Genomic DNA, 18,197 nt, shown 5'->3' with positions numbered 1-18,197 from the left:
CCAGCATAGATTTAAGTTGGACCCTCCTGTCCCCCACCTCCTGCACAGAGTCCAGAGGACAGCCCAGGACAGAGCAGGATTTCCTGATGATCTTATCCAGTCTTTTCCTGTCCCTCTCTGTGATGCTGCTGCTCCAGCAGACCACACCGTACAGGATGGCTGAAGCCACCACAGAGTCATAGAAGGTCCTCAGGAGTGGCCCTTTCACTCCAAAAGACCTCAGCCTCCTCAGGAGGTAGAGGCAGCTCTGACCCTTCCTGTAAAGTGCGTCCGTGTTGTGAGTCCAGTCCAGTTTGTTGTTCAGATGAACACCCAGGTACTTATATGAGTCCACTCTCTCAATGTCCCTTCCCTGGATGTTCACTGGGGGGAGTGTAGAGCGGCGGCACTATACACTTTTGATGAGATTTATTTGGCAAATAATTATAATAATAACCAGAATTCTATGACTTTGAAAAAAAAATGGATTATTTAATAATATGATAACTTAATAATGATATATTATTTATACTGACATTATTTGTAATATTTAAGAATTAAGTAATACAAGTTGAACCATGTTGAGTTTGAAACCAAGATTAATTTTGGTTGATTTATTGTTAACATCAGAAATAAAAAAAAAAATCAGTTATTGAGTAGCCATGCTGAAAGGAGACAAGTGAGGGATAGAGGATGACATTTTTCGGGAATTCCCGTGGGTCACGTGATTCCCGCGGGATGGGAGTGGAAATTTTATCAATCACGTGATTGGGATGGGACGGGAATAAAAATGAACGGGAGCGGGCAGGAGCGGGAATGCCAAAAATAGATGATGATTTTCATCTATTTAAAACAACCAAAATTACACCTGTCCATTGTTACAGTCATTTTTCAGTAAAGAACTACATATCCAACACTGCTTTGACTTCCACTCCGCGCCAGCAGCACCCGTATTTCCGGGCCGGAACTTAAATACAGCGCACCTGCAAGCCCAAATTCTTTCTGCGAAAACCAAGCTAACAGCCACACACAGAATGGAGAAAGGAGAAAAAGAAAAAATACAACGGAAAGTTAGAAACAAAGACAGTGCTGTAAGACTCGTAGACCTAAAGGGTAGGTTAGCTGTACTGCAAAAATTTTATCGTGTCGAAGTTGATGGAAATGAAACCGTGTATGCAGCATGCAGAACCTGCCTGATCTGTGTTAAGTACTCCACGGAGTCGGGAACAAGTGGGCTTCAAAGACACACCTGTAATATAAAGGAATGCACCGAGCCCAAAATGGTTTAATTTCTTAAACGAAAATTGCCTGCCGGGGTGAAGGTCCGAATCACTGAAAAAATAGCTCGTATGTGCAGCCTTGACCAGCACCCCTTTGCCATCGTGGAGGGGCGAGGGTTTCTGTCGGTGGCTCAGGAGTTAATTGATATTGGATCTACACACGGAGGTGCCATCTTAGCAGAAGACCTCCTGCCCTCAGCGAGGACCATCTCCAGACACGTAGACGCTGAATACGAAAAAGTGAAGGCCATCGTTCTGGAGGAGCTCAAAAAGGTGCGTAGGCTTGAACAGTATATCCCTTTAATGTCTGCTCCGAAGTGAGTGCTTTCAAGTTTCAATGTCATTGTGAATTCACCATGCTGCCATCTCTGCAGTTGGTGTGTGTGTGTGTGTGTGTGTGTGTGTGCGTATACACGCGCGTGCGTGTGTGTGCGTGCGTGTGTGTGCGTGCCCCGTACTGTTAATCTACCTCTAATGCACTGCTAACTTGGTCAGTGAATACTTGAACCCTGCACCTATTTATTATTTATCTTAATCTTCACAAATCATTACTTGATTGTATATTTTTATTGTAGATTTTTATAGTTTTATATATTTTAAATATTGATGTACAGTAGCTATATTGTTTAACTTACCTTTACTTTTGTGGGCATCTGTGGGTTGTTTCCAAACAACATCTCACTGTACTTGTATAGTGACAAATAAAGTACTACTACTAATGTGAATAGTGTAAATTGTACATGTGAATACTGACAATAAAATACATTTTATATTCTATATTTAGAGCAGAGACCATGCGTTTACCACAGATCTGTGGTTAGAAGAGAGAACCAACATGAATTACATAACGGTCACTGTGCACTACATCCACAATTGGGAGATGTCAAACCACATCCTAGCCACGAAGGAAGTGATAGGAGTGAAGTCTGGGGACCACATCCGAGCCATCGTCGAAGAAATCCTTATGGTACATCTTGCTATTATATTGTGTTCATATATATGCTCAGCAAAGCATGCTGTATGTGTAGCATTGTATTGTCATCTTTGGTATATTTTATGTGCTATTAAGCTTTGCATTGTGGTTTGAAAGTGAAATTAGTATTCTATTCTAGTATTAAATTATGATTATTATGTTTTAATATCGTTGTCAGGGCTATCATTTGCTAAACTTGTGTGTCTTTGTCTTTCTTTCCCCTCATCCCTCCTTTCTTTGACCCATCATAGGAATTTGGCATCCAGAGCAAAAACAACGTGTTTGTCACAGACAATGGGATTATGTCCGGTTGTCCTGTGCTGGCCATAATTTAAATTTGGCCCTCAAATATGTGTTTGACCAGCTGGAAGAGGACCACAAAGTCACCAAACTGATGAAGGAGTGCAAGATCCTTGTGTCCCACTTCAAAAAAGCAGGGTAAGATCTGTTGATATCCTGTCATGCTTGGCCTGCCTCTTATGGTTCTTTTAAAGATGGGTAAAGCATAATTAATAATGTAAATATATAAATAATAATACATAAATAATATTCAAAAAATGAATTCTTGCAATTGAGTTTTTTTTTCACAACTGTATATTGCTTTGTTGAATCGTTATTTCAGACGGTATTTGCAATAACTGTAGCCTTATGTTTGTTGTGGACTGTCTTCAAATGTTCTTCAGATTACAGAAGGAGATGGATCAGACGCTGAAGCAGGCAATCGAGACCAGGTGGAACTCGAGACTTCTGATGCTACAGTCCATTGATGCTGCTTTGAAGTCTGGGAAGCTACACAACATCCTCCTCCAACACAGAGAGCTCCGCTTCCTCCACAACATTGATTCTGACCTTCTGGAGGACCTCATCCAACTCCTTACTCCTTTTGATGAGGCCACCAGGCACCTCTCCAAGGACGACTCGCTTACCCTTCACCTTGTCCTGCCAACCAAGACAACACTGCTGAGGGGGCTAATGATCCAGGATGAGGACAGCTTAATTGTGAAAGAGGTAATATTTAAATTAGTACAGTGCTGGTTTTTACTGTAGTTGGAGGTAATTCAAGTCACAGGTAGCCTAGTCCTACCTGATAACAGGGCTTAACCCAGCCTGGCTATCCCCAGCATAAATCACTAATTTCAGGCATAGTTTCCAGGCTGCTGAGCAGATCGGAAACAGAATGATTGCCCATTATAACCAGGAAAGCATCTTAAAAATTACAAACTGCAACATACAAGGTCTGTCAATAAAGTAACGGTCCTTTTTATTTTTTTCAAAAACTATATGGATTTCATTCATATGTTTTTACGTCAGACATGCTTGAACCCTCGTGCGCATGCGTGAGTTTTTTCACACCTGTCTGTGACGTCATTCGCCTGTGAGCACGCCTTGGGAAGGAGTGGTCCCGCCCCCTCATCGGATTTTCATTGTCTGGAAATGGCGGAATGAAAAGGACTTTTTTCCATCAGAATTTTTTCAGAAGCTGTTAGAGACTGGCACCTGGAAACCAGTCAAAAAATTTATCTGGCTTTCGGTGAAAATTTTACGGAGAATAAGGTCTGTTAGTGGAGCTTTAAGGACCCCTTTAATGACGCTCGGCGCGCCGCGCTCCGAGCTGCGACGACGCGGCACAAGCCACCGGACCATTTCTAAATGGATGGCTCTGTGGATACGAGACTGTCGTGTGCTCTTTCTCTGGTTATCACAAGAGCTGGACATCAGCCATTTTCCCCGCAGATTTCACTTTTAACAAGAGATTTTGTCATGGAAAGCCGCGTGAAGGCTTCGCGCGTAAAGACCGATTCGCTTTGGAAGCGAGATAAAGGAACACCTCTGTTTCGGCGTGTCAGAGGACAAGTTTGGACATGTCTATCTTGGCTTTCAATGCTTACCAGTCCAGTAAGTATCAGTGAAATTGTGGAGAGCTGGACATGTCCAAACTTGTCCTCTGACACGCCGAAACGGAGGTGTTCCTTTGTCTCGCTTCCAAAGCGAATCGGTCATCACGCGCGAAGCCTCCGCGCGGCTTTCCATGACAAAATCTCTTGTTAAAAGTGAAATCTGCCGGAAAATGGCTGATGTCCAGCTCTTGTGATAACCAGAGAAAGAGCACACGACGGTCTCGTATCCAGAGAGCCATCAGCTTAGAAATGGTCCGGTGGCTCGTGCCACGTCGTCACAGCTTGGAGCGCGGCGCGCCGAGCGTCATTAAAGGGGTCCTTAAAGCTGTACTAACAGACCTTATTCTCTGTGAAGCCCGTAAAATTTTCACCGAAAGCCAGATAAATTTTTCGAATGGTTTCCAGGTGCCAGTCTCTAACAGCTTCTGAAAAAATTCTGATGGAAAAAAAGTCCTTTTCATTCCGCCATTTCCAGACAATGAAAATCCGACGATGGGGCGGGACCACTCCTTCCCAAGGCGTGCTCACAGGTGAATGATGTCACCAACAGGCGTGGAAAAACTCACGCATGCGCACAAGGGTTCAAGCTTGTCTGACGTAAAAACATATGAATGAAATCCATATAGTTTTTGAAAAAAATAAAAAGGACCGTTACTTTATTGACAGACCTCGTACCTGTCTGCTTGAGAATGTGTATGCCCTGATAATGTTTATTTTGCAAATATTAACACCAATGTATTTATCCACTCCACCCCCTCACTGAAAGGAAAGTTAGCCCAGTCAATGGATTTGAAATTCAAAATCCACCTGTACCACAAGGTAGCCACAGCGCTCTCTCCTTCCCTGAGGAGTTTCCTGAGAAAGACTCTCAACGCTCAGGAGTATGAGGAGGTCATCAACACCCTTACAGAACTCATGACAACAGTGCCAGAACAGGGAGTCAGGGTCCATGAGGAGGAGGAGGATAAAGAGGGTGAATAGCACTAGTAAAGCAGCACCCACTGAACATTATTTACATCATTACAAAATGTTACTCACTGTCTCTCTCTCTCACACAAACAGCATTGTTCTATAATAATGTCTTCTTTCCTCAGATACACCACTGAGTGCAGAGACCACAGAGGTTCACAACTTCTACGCAAGTTGTGTAGAAGAGGAGGAGAGGGAGGACTGTGTCAAAGGAGAATTGGCTTCAGGCCGAGATTTGGTGCTGCAGAACATCAACACCCGCAGTCAGTCTCTTCTTGCTGCAGTGGCGGCTGGTGAAAAACAGTCTTGGTGGGGCTGCTGTGCCAATAGATTCCCTTGCCTTGTCCAGTACAGGCATTCAAGTGAACAGTCGGAAAATTACTACAATTCCACAATAATCATTTCATGTCCTTCTCAAAATCAGCAGTTTTACAGATAAAGTTAACCATTTACAGCTATATTAGGCCCATTTCTACTTTGGAAAGGAACAGTATCAAATACAACACTCAAGTTCTTGAGCAAAGAACATTTCACCATTTGACACCAATTACACACATAGTACACCAAACTGTACTGCACTGCCATTATCTTCAGACAAACAGATCCTGGGGTTCACAATGACACCGACCTTAACAAAATAGAAAATATCACCAAATTTACTCTTTTTCAAAATATGGAAAAATTCAATTGACAAAAGAACATTATGTACATACTACAATATTCACACCACCTTCAGAGAGAGAGAGATAGAGAGAGAGAGAAAGTGTTCGTGTGTGAGAGAGAGAGAGCCTGTGAGAGAGAGAGAGAGAGCGTGTGTGTGAGAGAGAGAGAGAGAGAGAGAGAAAGTGTTTGTGTGTGTGAGAGAGAGAGAAAGTGTTCGTGTGTGAGAGAGAGAGAAAGTGTTTGTGTGTGTGAGAGAGAGAGAGAGAGCGTGTGAGAGTGAGAGAGAGAGCGTGTGTGTGAGAGAGAGAGAGAGAGAAAGTGTTCCTGTGTGAGAGAGTGTGTGAGAGTGACAGAGACAGCGTGTGTGTGAGAGAGAGAGAGTGTGTGTGAGAGAAAGTGTTCGTGTGTGAGAGAGAGAAAGTGTACGTGTGTGAGAGAGAGCATGTGAGAGTGAGAGACAGAGAGAGAGAGCGTGTGTGTGAGAGAAAGTGTTCGTGTGTGAGAGAGAGAGAGAGAGAAAGTGTACGTGTGTGAGAGAGAGAGAAAGTTGTACGGTGTTGTAGAAGAGAGAGAGTGAGAGTGAGGCGAGAGAGAGAGAGAGGGCGTGGTGTGGAGAGAGAGGAGAGAGAGAGAAAGTGTTTCGTGTGTGAGATAGGAGAGAGAGAGCGCTTTGTGAGAGTGAGAGAGAGGAGGCCGTTGCTGTGAGAGAGAGAGAGAAGCGTGTGTGGTGTGAGAGAGAAAGTGTTCGTGTTGGTGAGGAGAGAGATGGATCGGTGAGAGAGAGAGGACGAGAGAGTGTGTGAGAAGTGAGAGTGTGAGAGAGATAGAGAGAAAGTGTACGCCTGCTGTGAGAGTGAGAGAGAGAGAGAGAGGAGCGTGTGTGAGAGAGAGAGAGAGAGAGAGAAAGTGTTCGTGTGTGAGAGAGAGAGAGAGCGTGTGTGAGAGTGAGAGAGAGAGCGTGTGTGTGAGAGAGAGAGAGAGAGCGTGTGTGTGAGAGAGAAAGTGTTCGTGTGTGAGAGAGAGAGCGTGTGTGAGAGAGAGAGAGTGTGTGTGAGAGTGTGAGAGAGAGAGTGAGAGAGAGTGTGTGTGTGTGTGTGTGTGTGTGACAGCGAGAGAAAATTAAGGTAATATTTTGCATGCACATTACTGAGTGGAATGGAGGCAAACTAGAGAAGCTTGAAAAACTTGTGTAGAGGACAAAGCAAATTAAGTATACAAAACCACTTAATTAAATGCGTTGCTAAACTTGGGTTTGTCTTACTATAAGTGTCTTGTGTGAACTCAGTGGCTGAGTTAGAATTTCTTTAAAAAACATGCAAATTGCTATTTTAGGGTTTTGTTTTGTTTTTAAACTGAGCAAATAATTTGTTTTAGACTGTGGAATACTCCAAAGAATATTTCACTTCTGTGAACTGATCCTCATAACGTGTAAAGTGAAATCAAAATACCAGCATGGCTGCAGCTTTGAACACTTACAAACAGCCCCGGCCTCCCTTTTTACCATTATAACTGGTCTGCTGTCCCAATAAAGATCACAGCTTTGACCCCCTAAAACAAACAAAAAACATAACTCATTCGTTTTATCTTAAATTTTCATGCTCGTTTCCACACCAGGAGCAACATTCGGGAATAAATCCGAGCAGCTCGTCAGCTCACCTGAGCTGAAGTGGATCCAGAGGAGTCAGTCCGCAGCTGGCAGAGGTGGATGCGCTCCTTTCCACCCCGCAGTAAAGAGCGCAGATCAGCAGCCTCCGTGACATGTGCGCGCTGACAGTGTGAATGAAACGTGACACGGTTTATAACGAGTCAGACAAACGTCTCTCCTCCAACCGGGATGTGCAGTTGTCATTAAACCAGAAAGATCTGATGTGCGCACCTCCATGCGCCTCCAAAAGGATCCCCGCCAAAGTTTGGTGTCATTGATTTGATTAGTTTTGTCCCGTTTTAAACCTATAAAGAGTTCTTCAACTTACTCCAGCAAAACACACGGAGACAAAATAAAAATAAATAAATATAACCCAAACGTCGTCATCACCATCATTTCTTTCTGCCTGCCTGACAGCAGAAGCTGCAGCGTCACGTATATCACTGACTGTAGCAATCTAACGTTCCCGCATTTTTGTAGCAAGGGCTAAAATTCCGGCGCCCCAAAGCCATTAATTTTGGCAATGTTGATTTGCCAAATATTTATTAATTTTCCCTAGCAACTACATACAATTGGTTATTTCGCTGCACTTCAAGGGCGCTTGAATGACCGCCCAAGACGAGGAATGATACGTTCTCTGCTTCTGTCGGTGGAAATGCACTGTTGAATGAGAGTCAGTTGGAGGAAGTGTTGTTTTAATCATTCATATTACATGTAGGCACATACTATTAAGTAAAACTGACATTGATAATACTTTTTAAATATATATATATATTATGACTTTTCTCATCCACATCTAGGAGGGCAGCGCCCAAGCGCCCCCTATGGGCCAGCCGCCACTGTCTTGCTGTCTGGCAGGAGATGTCAGGTGGGCTAGTGCCGGTTGCCAAGAAGCTGCTGGCAATCCCAGCAACCAGTACTCCCTCTGAACGTTCATTCAGTGTTGCTGGGTGACTGATTGAGGAGAGGCGTACCTCCCTTGACCCAGAAAATGTTAATTCACTTTTATTTCTTCACAGCAACATTTAAAACACACACACACACACACAGTGATGCTTGGAGAGACTTTTGGACTGATATTCCATTGCCACTGAGCAAGCCTCCACTTCACCTGTCCACTCATATATATATATATATATATATATATATATATATATATATATTACACACACACTCACACACACACACACACACACACGGTGATGCTTGGAGAGACTTTTGGACTGATATTCCATTGCCACTGAGCAAGCCTCCACTTCAAACACTGAAAGTTTTTTTGTGTGTGTGATTACAAGAGGTGTGGTTTTTCTGTGTGAATACAAATACTGTTCGTTGTTAAATACTTATATATGAAAAAAATGACAAAGCTAACTTGACTTGACTTCTTTAGTAGAATAACGTTAAAACTTAAAACTTTAAAACTCTTGGTTGGTATTTCATACATTTGGGTAATTGTCTCTGTCTGGTTTACTCAACTCCTTAATTGCCAGTGTGGTGTAGCAAACATTTGAGACTGCATTTTGTTCAATAAAATCCATTCAAGTAATATAATGGCATTAAGTAACTTTTTTCACATGCACACATAGTAAACCAGATGCCTGTTGTTCACCTTTTGTGGTGGTTGTGCAATTTCATATTTTGAGGGGCAACCAGTGTCATTTACTAAAAGGTTGCATGAAACAAAATATAAACCTACATGGCCACAAGCTGTTCTTTCACCAGTTGGCAGAGGAAATGGTGGGTAGAGGATTTTGAATTTTGCGATGTGATGTGCTTTCAGTTCAAAATGTTGGATAGGACGCAAGTTGTTGGGAAACCGTGACGAAATTTGGCTAACTTGTTACAGTAGGCCTTACTGTAGTTTCTCTTCTCTGTGCGTAACATGGCTATTCAGGGCAAAGAAACAGCTGAAATGCAAATAGATTCCTTGCCAATCACAAGGGAAGAAAAACAAGACAAACGGGAGTGGGATGGGAGTGGGATGGGATTGGGAGTCATCTTTACAGGAGTGGGACGGGATGGGATTTATTTTTTTACTCCAGTCCGGGATTGGACAGGATGGGATTTTTTTTCTGGGAGCGGGATGGGACGGGAGTGAAAATCCACTCCCGTGTCATGCTCTAGTGAGGGACACCACCAAGGCTTACATTTGACTGTAGTAAGGTTATTAACTGTTGCTATAAGCAGTAATAATAATAAGCAGTGGACATGCCTAAACATTATTTAAACATTATTCTTTTATGTTACAGGATAGAGTTTTTTTTTTTCTGATTGGCCTTATCTACGTAAACAGCACCTCTATTTTATCTCTTTGTCCATTTTTATTTATTTATTTATATATTATATTTTGTGAGGTATCAAACTTGGTATCAAGAATCATGTCATTTCACTGGTATTGGTAATGACTACTAAATTTTGGGTATCATAACAACCCTTCTGTGTACTTTTATTCTGTTGTTCATCAATGCAGGGCCATTGATCTGATGGTCTTCATAACCTAAAGGGCAACACCTTTAATCAGATGCAAATGTATTTGTGTTCGAGTGTGTAGTCTGTGTTTATAAGTGGCCTGTTTTAAGTTACTGAATTTTTATGAATACTTTTCATAAATGGTTGGTTGCATCAAACGAGCTTTTATGAAATGAAATTTATTCTCCTAAGATATTATTTATCATTATACAGTGTATATATATATATATATACACTCAACAAAAATATAAACGCAACACTTTTGGTTTTGCTCCCATTTTGTATGAGATGAACTCAAAGATCTAAACCTTTTTCCACAATATCACCATTTCCCTCAAATATTGTTCACAAACCAGTCTAAATCTGTGATAGTGAGCACTTCTCCTTTGCTGAGATAATCCATCCCACCTCACAGGTGTGCCATATCAAGATGCTGATTAGACACCATGATTAGTGCACAGGTGTGCCTTAGACTGCCCACAATAAAAGGCCACTCAGGTGCAGTTTTATCACACAGCACAATGCCACAGATGTCACAAGATTTGAGGGAGCGTGCAATTGACATGCTGACAGCAGGAATGTCAACCAGAGCTGTTGCTCGTGTATTGAATGTTCATTTCTCTACCATAAGCCGTCTCCAAAGGTGTTTCAGAGAATTTGGCAGTACATCCAACCAGCCTCACAACCGCAGACCACGTGTAACCACACCAGCCCAGGACCTCCACATCCAGCATGTTCACCTCCAAGATCGTCTGAGACCAGCCACTCGGGACAGCTGCTGAAACAATCGGTTTGCATAACCAAAGAATTTCTGCACAAACTGTCAGAAACCGTCTCAGGGAAGCTCATCTGCATGCTCGTCATCCTCATCGGGGTCTCGACCTGACTCCAGTTCGTCGTCGTAACCGACTTGAGTGGGCAAATGCTCACATTCGCTGGTGTTTGGCACGTTGGAGAGGTGTTCTCTTCATGGATGAATCCCGGTTCACACTGTTCAGGGCAGATGGCAGACAGCGTGTGTGGCGTCGTGTGGGTGAGCGGTTTTCTGATGTCAATGTTGTGGATCGAGTGGCCCATGGTGGCGGTGGGGTTATGGTATGGGCAGGCGTCTGTTATGGACGAAGAACACAGGTGCATTTTATTGATGGCATTTTGAATGCACAGAGATACCGTGACGAGATCCTGAGGCCCATTGTTGTGCCATACATCCAAGAACATCACCTCATGTTGCAGCAGGATAATGCACGGCCCCATGTTGCAAGGATCTGTACACAATTCTTGGAAGCTGAAAATGTCCCAGTTCTTGCATGGCCGGCATACTCACCGGACATGTCACCCATTGAGCATGTTTGGGATGCTCTGGACCAGTGTATATGACAGCGTGTACCAGTTCCTGCCAATATCCAGCAACTTCGCACAGCCATTGAAGAGGAGTGGACCAACATTCCACAGGCCACAATTGACAACCTGATCAACTCTATGTGAAGGAGATGTGCTGCACTGCATGAGGCAAATGGTGGTCACACCAGATACTGATTGGTATCCCCCCCAATAAAACAAAACTGCACCTTTCAGAGTGGCCTTTTATTGTGGACAGTCTAAGGCACACCTGTGCACTAATCACGGTGTCTAATCAACATCTTGATATGGCACACCTGTGAGGTGGGATGGATTATCTCAGCAAAGGAGAAGTGCTCACTATCACAGATTTAGACTGGTTTGTGAACAATATTTGAGGGAAATGGTGATATTGTGTATGTGGAAAAAGTTTTAGATCTTTGAGTTCATCTCATACAAAATGGGAGCAAAACCAAAAGTGTTGCGTTTATATTTTTGTTGAGTATATATATATATATATATATATATATATATATATATATATATATATATATATATATATATATATATATACGAGGTCTGTTAGAAAAGTATCTGACCTTTTTATTTTTTTCAAAAACCGTATGGATTTGAATCACGTGTGATTGCATCAGCCAAGCTTGAACCTTTCACACCTGTCGGTTGTGTCATTCGCCTGTGAGCAGGCTTTGTGTGAGCACTGGTCCACCCCTCTCGTCGGATTTTTATTGCGAATAAAATGTCTGAACAATTTGGAGCTTTGCTGCATCAAATTTTCCCAGAAACTGTGAGAGACCTCCAGGTGGACACCATTCGGAAAATTCAGATGGCTTTTAGGGGCGATTTTATGGGGATTACACAGATTAAGGAGTGCTCCAGCCAGTTTAAAGACCGCCCACAGCGTCTGAGAGTGCGGCGTGCTCCAAGCGCCGATCGACAGGCTGAAACAACCAGATCATTTCCAACGTGAAGGCTTTGTTGATCCGGGACGTCGTCTGACTTACACAACAATGGCAGAAGACGTGGACATCAGTACTTTTTCGGCACATTCCACTGTTACAGGAGTTTTTTTCATGGAAAGAGGAGTGGAGGGATGCGCCACGGAGCCGCTCATGGCGCGGCACAAAACCACCTCCATGTTGGTCTCACAGGACGGCTTTCAGATGGCTTTCGGTGGCTTTTCAGTCATGTGACTATCCGAGAAATTGTGCATGAGCTGGACATGCCCCAGCATATCCTGTGAGGCTTCATCACGGCGTTGCTTTTCGCCATGCGGCTCCACCGTGACGCAGTGTGCCGAAAAAGTGCTGATGTCCACGTCTTCTGCAGTTCCTGGGCTAGTCAGACGACGTCCCGGATCAACAGAGCGTCCAGTTTGGAAATGAACGGCACATTCCACTGTTACAGGAGTTTTTCTCATGGAAAGAGGAGCGGAGGAATGTGCCACCGTGCCGCTCATGGCTCCTGTTGGTCTCACAGATGCTGTGGGCGGTCTTTAAACCGGCTGGAGCACTCCTTAATCTGTGTAATCCCCATAAAATCGTCCCTGAAAGCCATCTGAATTTTCCGAATGGTGTCCACCTGGAGGTCTCTCACAGTTTCTGGAAAAATTTGATGCAGCAAAGCTCCAAATTGTTCAGACATTTATTCGCAATAAAAATCCGACGAGAGGGGTGGACCAGTGCTCACACAAAGCCTGCTCACAGGCGAATGATGCAACCGACAGGCGTGAAAAAACTCACGCATGCACACGAAGGTTCAAGCTTGGCTGATGCAATCACACGTGATTCAAATCCATATGGTTTTTGAAAAAAATAAAAAGGTCGGATACTTTTCTAACAGACCTCGTATATATATACAAACAAAAAAGCAGAGATCATATCAAACTATTTCATCACGTGGAGCCTTTAACCTAAGCCTGGGGTTTAAAGTTGACTCTGATGAGTTCCCCAAAGGTCAATTAACCACAATCTAATTACTCTTGACGTAATTGATAGTTCAATCACACCTGTCATGTCTCATATATCTTACGTTAATAGCAGTCCAGATGTGTCGCTGTGGTGTTGAGGCTTGACCCTGGTGCAGGCATTGGTCTTCTTGCCTCTCCATTTGCAACCCTGAGCAGACATCAATCATATGTTTAATATTTAGTGACCTAAGCTATAATCAGGGGCTCCCATTTGCATTTTGAATTGGACTGATCAATCACCATAAATAGGGAGAATTTTACAGAACTTTTATGCACTCGGGGCACTGGCTTTTTAAGGCGTCTCATAAAATAAACTATTAATTGTGAATGAGGGAGCGTGTTGTGAAGGGTGCAATAAATTGCTGTTTGCCAAAGTTCTTTTTAAATTTAATTACTGGCCACAGTTTGAAGTATAAAGCCTGAGTCACCAACTGACAATTATTGTGCCTCATGACTTAGTTATAGTCTGTCTGTTCTTCTTCAGCATTTGTCTCTGGATGGAGGCCTACGGTAGGTAGGCATTATATTGTCTGCTCAGGAAAAACACTGTAATAAAATCATTCCCACATAATCCTATGAATTTCCATGCATGTGCAACACATGTTTCACATTCATCATTCAGAAAAGATGGTTGGGGTTAAAATGAGCGTGTTGTGGTTCACGCTTCTGGTGCTTTGGATTTTTGTTGCTTCCAGTGTTGTCTCCTGCTGATTACATTTTATTATTGTTTTAATGCGCCTTGGTGTTTGTCATCTGTATTAATCTCTGAGTGATATTCTCCTCCGTGGGGTCTCCTTTGTATTTATTCTATGTGGCTTTCCATCATAGGTGTCAAACTGATTCCAGAAAGGGCCAAGAGGGTGCAGGTTTTCTTTGTAACTCCAGCAGGTGATTTCACTGATGAACTCTTCCCATCTGCTCAAAGTGATGTTCATCAGTGAAATCACCTGCTGGAGTTGGTGGTTACAAAGAAAACCTACACCCTCTTGGCCCTTTCTGGAATCAGTTTGACACCTATGCTTTACATTATGGTCACTGGTTTTCAGGTTCCCATGTTCATTAGCCTTTTGCACCTTTCACAATTCATTGCTCTCTCGCCAGGTTGTCTCACTTCATACCGACTCTCTCATGTTATTTTTACATTTTTGCCTCAGTGTTACCTACCCATGCTGCCATTCTGTGTTTCCTGAGCTTAGCCCACTAATTCAGGATTTGGTCTCCTGGCATAACAGTGCTTTGGCCCTTTGCCTGTGTTTATGGGTAACTCTTCCACTGCGTCCGTCAAGGACATGGTTGCCTGTTGGACTAATTTTCTGTGTACCTGTCCTCTGCCTGGTCGATTCACCAGTCTTCATGGACAGTTGTTTGGTGTAGACTTTTCCTTCTATGTGCACTCTCACAGCCTGTTGAGACTGACTGTAATAAACCAGCTTTTTACCTCCCTTCATTGTGCTTCTTGGCGTTAAAGTCTTCTGTCAAGATTTTACAGCTTTTAACCTGTCACAAGAGTCATCTTTTTTTTTAGGAGGCATGATCGCCTCCTCCAGGCTGATGATTATGTGGATAATGTATGATGTGCAGCCAACCTGCTCTGTGTGAGCCTGATCCTGTCAGATCTCAGAAGCTAAGCAGATTGGGTCGTGTTTAGTATTTAGATGGAGACTGGGGCAGTGTGAGTTTCTCTGGGTAAAAGTGGAGTTGAATGAGGAAGGGAGCCTGATGTAAAATCCCAGTCTTTGCTGAATCTGCTGTGATGACCCTGAACACTGAGGAGCAGCCAAAAGACCACCACTACTACTAACACTTTGGGAGGGTAAACCTGGACATTTAAAAGTCTTCACCCTCAAACAGTAATGTTGGGGAATTTTACGAGATGACTCTCAATGCCAAAGGGTGAATTAGTGTTCTGCGATTAAAATAATAAGATCCATCAAGCTGAAGTTACAGTCATGTCCATAAGTATTTGGACAGTGGCATTACTTGTAATTGTGCCTCAGTATACCACAAAATGTAGGTGAAATGAAATAATCAAGGTGTGCTTGTAGTGCAGACCTCCAGCTATAATTCACAGGGTTTAAAAAAATTAAAAAATCACATTTGGCCATGTGTTGAATTTCTATGACCTGAGTAAGAAACAGCACACAGATGCCTCAGTGTTGAGGACCCTAGCAATTGGAAATTAAGTATAATTAGACACTTACCACAGCCTGTTGGCTATTCGGCAGTGCTGTGCCCCACTGAATCATTCCAGGTCAGTTGCAGATGAGGGGTTCTGTCTTAAACCTCAGTCACACCAGGAAAAACAGTGATTGGAGACCATAGCATGACCAAAATTAGTCTGTCTGCAATCACCTTGCTATCATGTTGCAAACAAGAATCCCTGAAATGGTTGTGTTGAAGACAGTAACCAGATCTGTAGCCACCTGCAGTTAGTGACACAGTCAGACAGTGATAAAAGAGCTATAAGATTTAATCTGTTGGCCATTCGCCTGCTGTGACAAAGAGGGGAACAGTGCAACTCTTTTGCTGTCTGTTGCAAATCTCTTGCCATCTCCATGCAACAATCAACTCAAGGGTAATTATTCTGGCAGATTCTGGATCTCAGTGCCAGTCCCCTTATACAACCCCAATTCCAATGAAGTTGGGACACTGTGTAAAATGTAAATAAAAACAGAATACAATGATTTGCAAATCCTCTTCACCCTATATTCAATTGAATACACCACAAAGACAAAATATTTAATGTTCAAACTGATAAACTGGATGCCTGCAACAGATTTCAAAAAAGCTGGGACAGTGGTATGTTTACCACTGTGTTACATCAACTTTCCTTCTAACAACACTAAATAAGCATTTAGGAACTGAGGACACTAATTGTGAGTGTCATGATTGGGTATAAAAGGAGCGTCCCCAAAAGTCTCATCCATTTACAAGCAAAGATGGGGCAAGGATCACCACTTTGTGAATAACTGCGTGAAAAAATAGTCCAACAGTTTAAGAACAATGTTTCTCAATGTTAAATTGCAAGGAATTTAGGTATTCCATCATCTACAGTCCATAATATAATCAGAAGATTCAGAGAATCTGGAGAACGTTCTACACGTAAGCCGCAGGCCAGTCTCACGTTTTTTGTTTTGTTTTGTTTTTTTTTTGTTGTTGTTTTTTTCGTGCTTCCATGACGAAATGAGTCAAATTTTCGTGACAGGGTTTTTTTAACTCACTATTCTTAACCCTACTCCTACCCCCGACCCTAACCTTAACATAACCTAATCTTACTCTTTCCCCCCACCCTAACCATAACCATCCCGACCCCCCACTTCACTTTTATTTCATGCAGCCATCACAGAATGAATTAGATTGAATTTGTGCTGCCGTGACAAAAGTGAGGCACTTTACGTCACAATACCACAAACCAATAGATTAATGTATATTTTGTGCTGCTGAATAACGACTTGCTGTGAGACCAGGTTGTAAGCAGCAAGGCCAAAAACCAACATTGAATGCCCGAGACCTTCTATCTCTCAGGCGGCACTGCATTAAAAACCAACATCATTGTGTAAATGATCTTACTGCGTGGGCTCAGGAACACTTCAGAAAACCATGGTCAGTTAACACAGTTCATCGCTACATCTACAAGTGCAAGTTAAAACTCTACCATGCAAAGTGAAAGCCATACATCAACAACATCCAGAAACACTGCCGCCTTCTCTGGGCCCGAGCTCATTTGAAATTGACAGAAAGTGGAAAAGTGTGTTGTGGTCTGATGAGTCCACATTTCAAATTGTTTTTTGAAATCATGGACATCATGTCCTCTGGACAAAAGATGAAAAAAACCATCCAGATTGTTAGCAGCACAAAGTTCAAAAGCCAGCATCTGTGATGGTATGGGGGTGTGTTAGTGCCCATGACATGGGGAACTTACACATCTGTGATGGCACCATCAATGCTGAAAGGTACATCCAAGTTTTGGAGCAACACATGCTGTCATCCAAGCAATGTCTTTTTCAGGGACGTCCCTGCTTATTTCTGCAAGACAATGCCAAGCAACATTCTGCACGTGTTACAACAGCATGGCTTCGTAGTAAAAGAGTGCAGGTACTAGAGTGGCCTGCTTGCAGTCCAGACCTGTCACCCATTGAAAATGTGTGGCGCATTATGAAGCACAAAATACGACATTGGATACCCTGGACTGTTGAACAACTGAAGTGGTACATCAAGCAAGAATGGGAAAGAATTCCACCTACAAAGCTTCAACAGTTAGTGTCCTCAGTTCCCAAACGCTTGTTGAGTGTTATTAGAAGGAAAGGTGATGTAACACAGTGGTAAACATACCACTGTCCCAGCTTTTTTGAAAGGGGTTGCAGCATCCATTTCAAAATGAGTAAATATTTGCACAAAAACAATAATGTTTGTCAGTTTGAACATTAAATATCTTGTCTTTGTGGTGTATTCAATTGAATATAGGTTGAAGAGGATTTGCAAATCATTGTATTCTGTTCTCATTTACAATTTACACAATGTCCCAACTTCATTGGAATTGGGGTTGTAGCTGTGGAGGTGACAAAACCACCTCACATCACATCATAGTCATAACACCCCTGTCACACATTGGCAATTTAGCTAGCATTTTCCCGACCATATTAAAAACGCTGGCATATGCTGGCATTTGTCTAATATGTTATGGGTAAGTTTTGTACTCGTGTAAGTTAAGAGCACATTGAAGCCGCTGATATACCTTGTAATACACAGAGTACCTCAAAATTTTTGTGCACAATATTTGCAACATATGCAGTGTATAACATATGCAGGACATAACTAGAGGCAATTTATACAGTTGTTGACACACATTTCTTGTAAGTTACTCATGAGTCAAAATACGTCCATTAATGATGTCCATTGATTGGCTCAAAGCTATAGTCCTCATATGAACAGGTCTGTTTCAAATATTAAAACCATTCACACAGTAAATTTGAAGTCTTAATCTTACCTGCTATGT

At 42.6% G+C, this 18,197-nt stretch overlaps 1 protein-coding gene across 3 annotated transcripts in view; it reads left to right on the top strand.

Annotated features, from left to right (window-relative positions):
* Positions 1–18,197, top strand: part of bcam (basal cell adhesion molecule (Lutheran blood group)) — a 228,580-nt gene that overhangs the window by 154,103 nt on the left and 56,280 nt on the right. The window lies entirely within an intron of this gene.

This window comes from Thalassophryne amazonica, chromosome 7 (genome assembly GCF_902500255.1).
Source record: "Thalassophryne amazonica chromosome 7, fThaAma1.1, whole genome shotgun sequence".
Lineage (NCBI taxonomy): Eukaryota > Metazoa > Chordata > Actinopteri > Batrachoidiformes > Batrachoididae > Thalassophryne > Thalassophryne amazonica.
The sequence above is the reverse complement of the archived record's forward strand: the minus strand, read 5'-3'. Positions and strand labels throughout refer to the sequence as shown.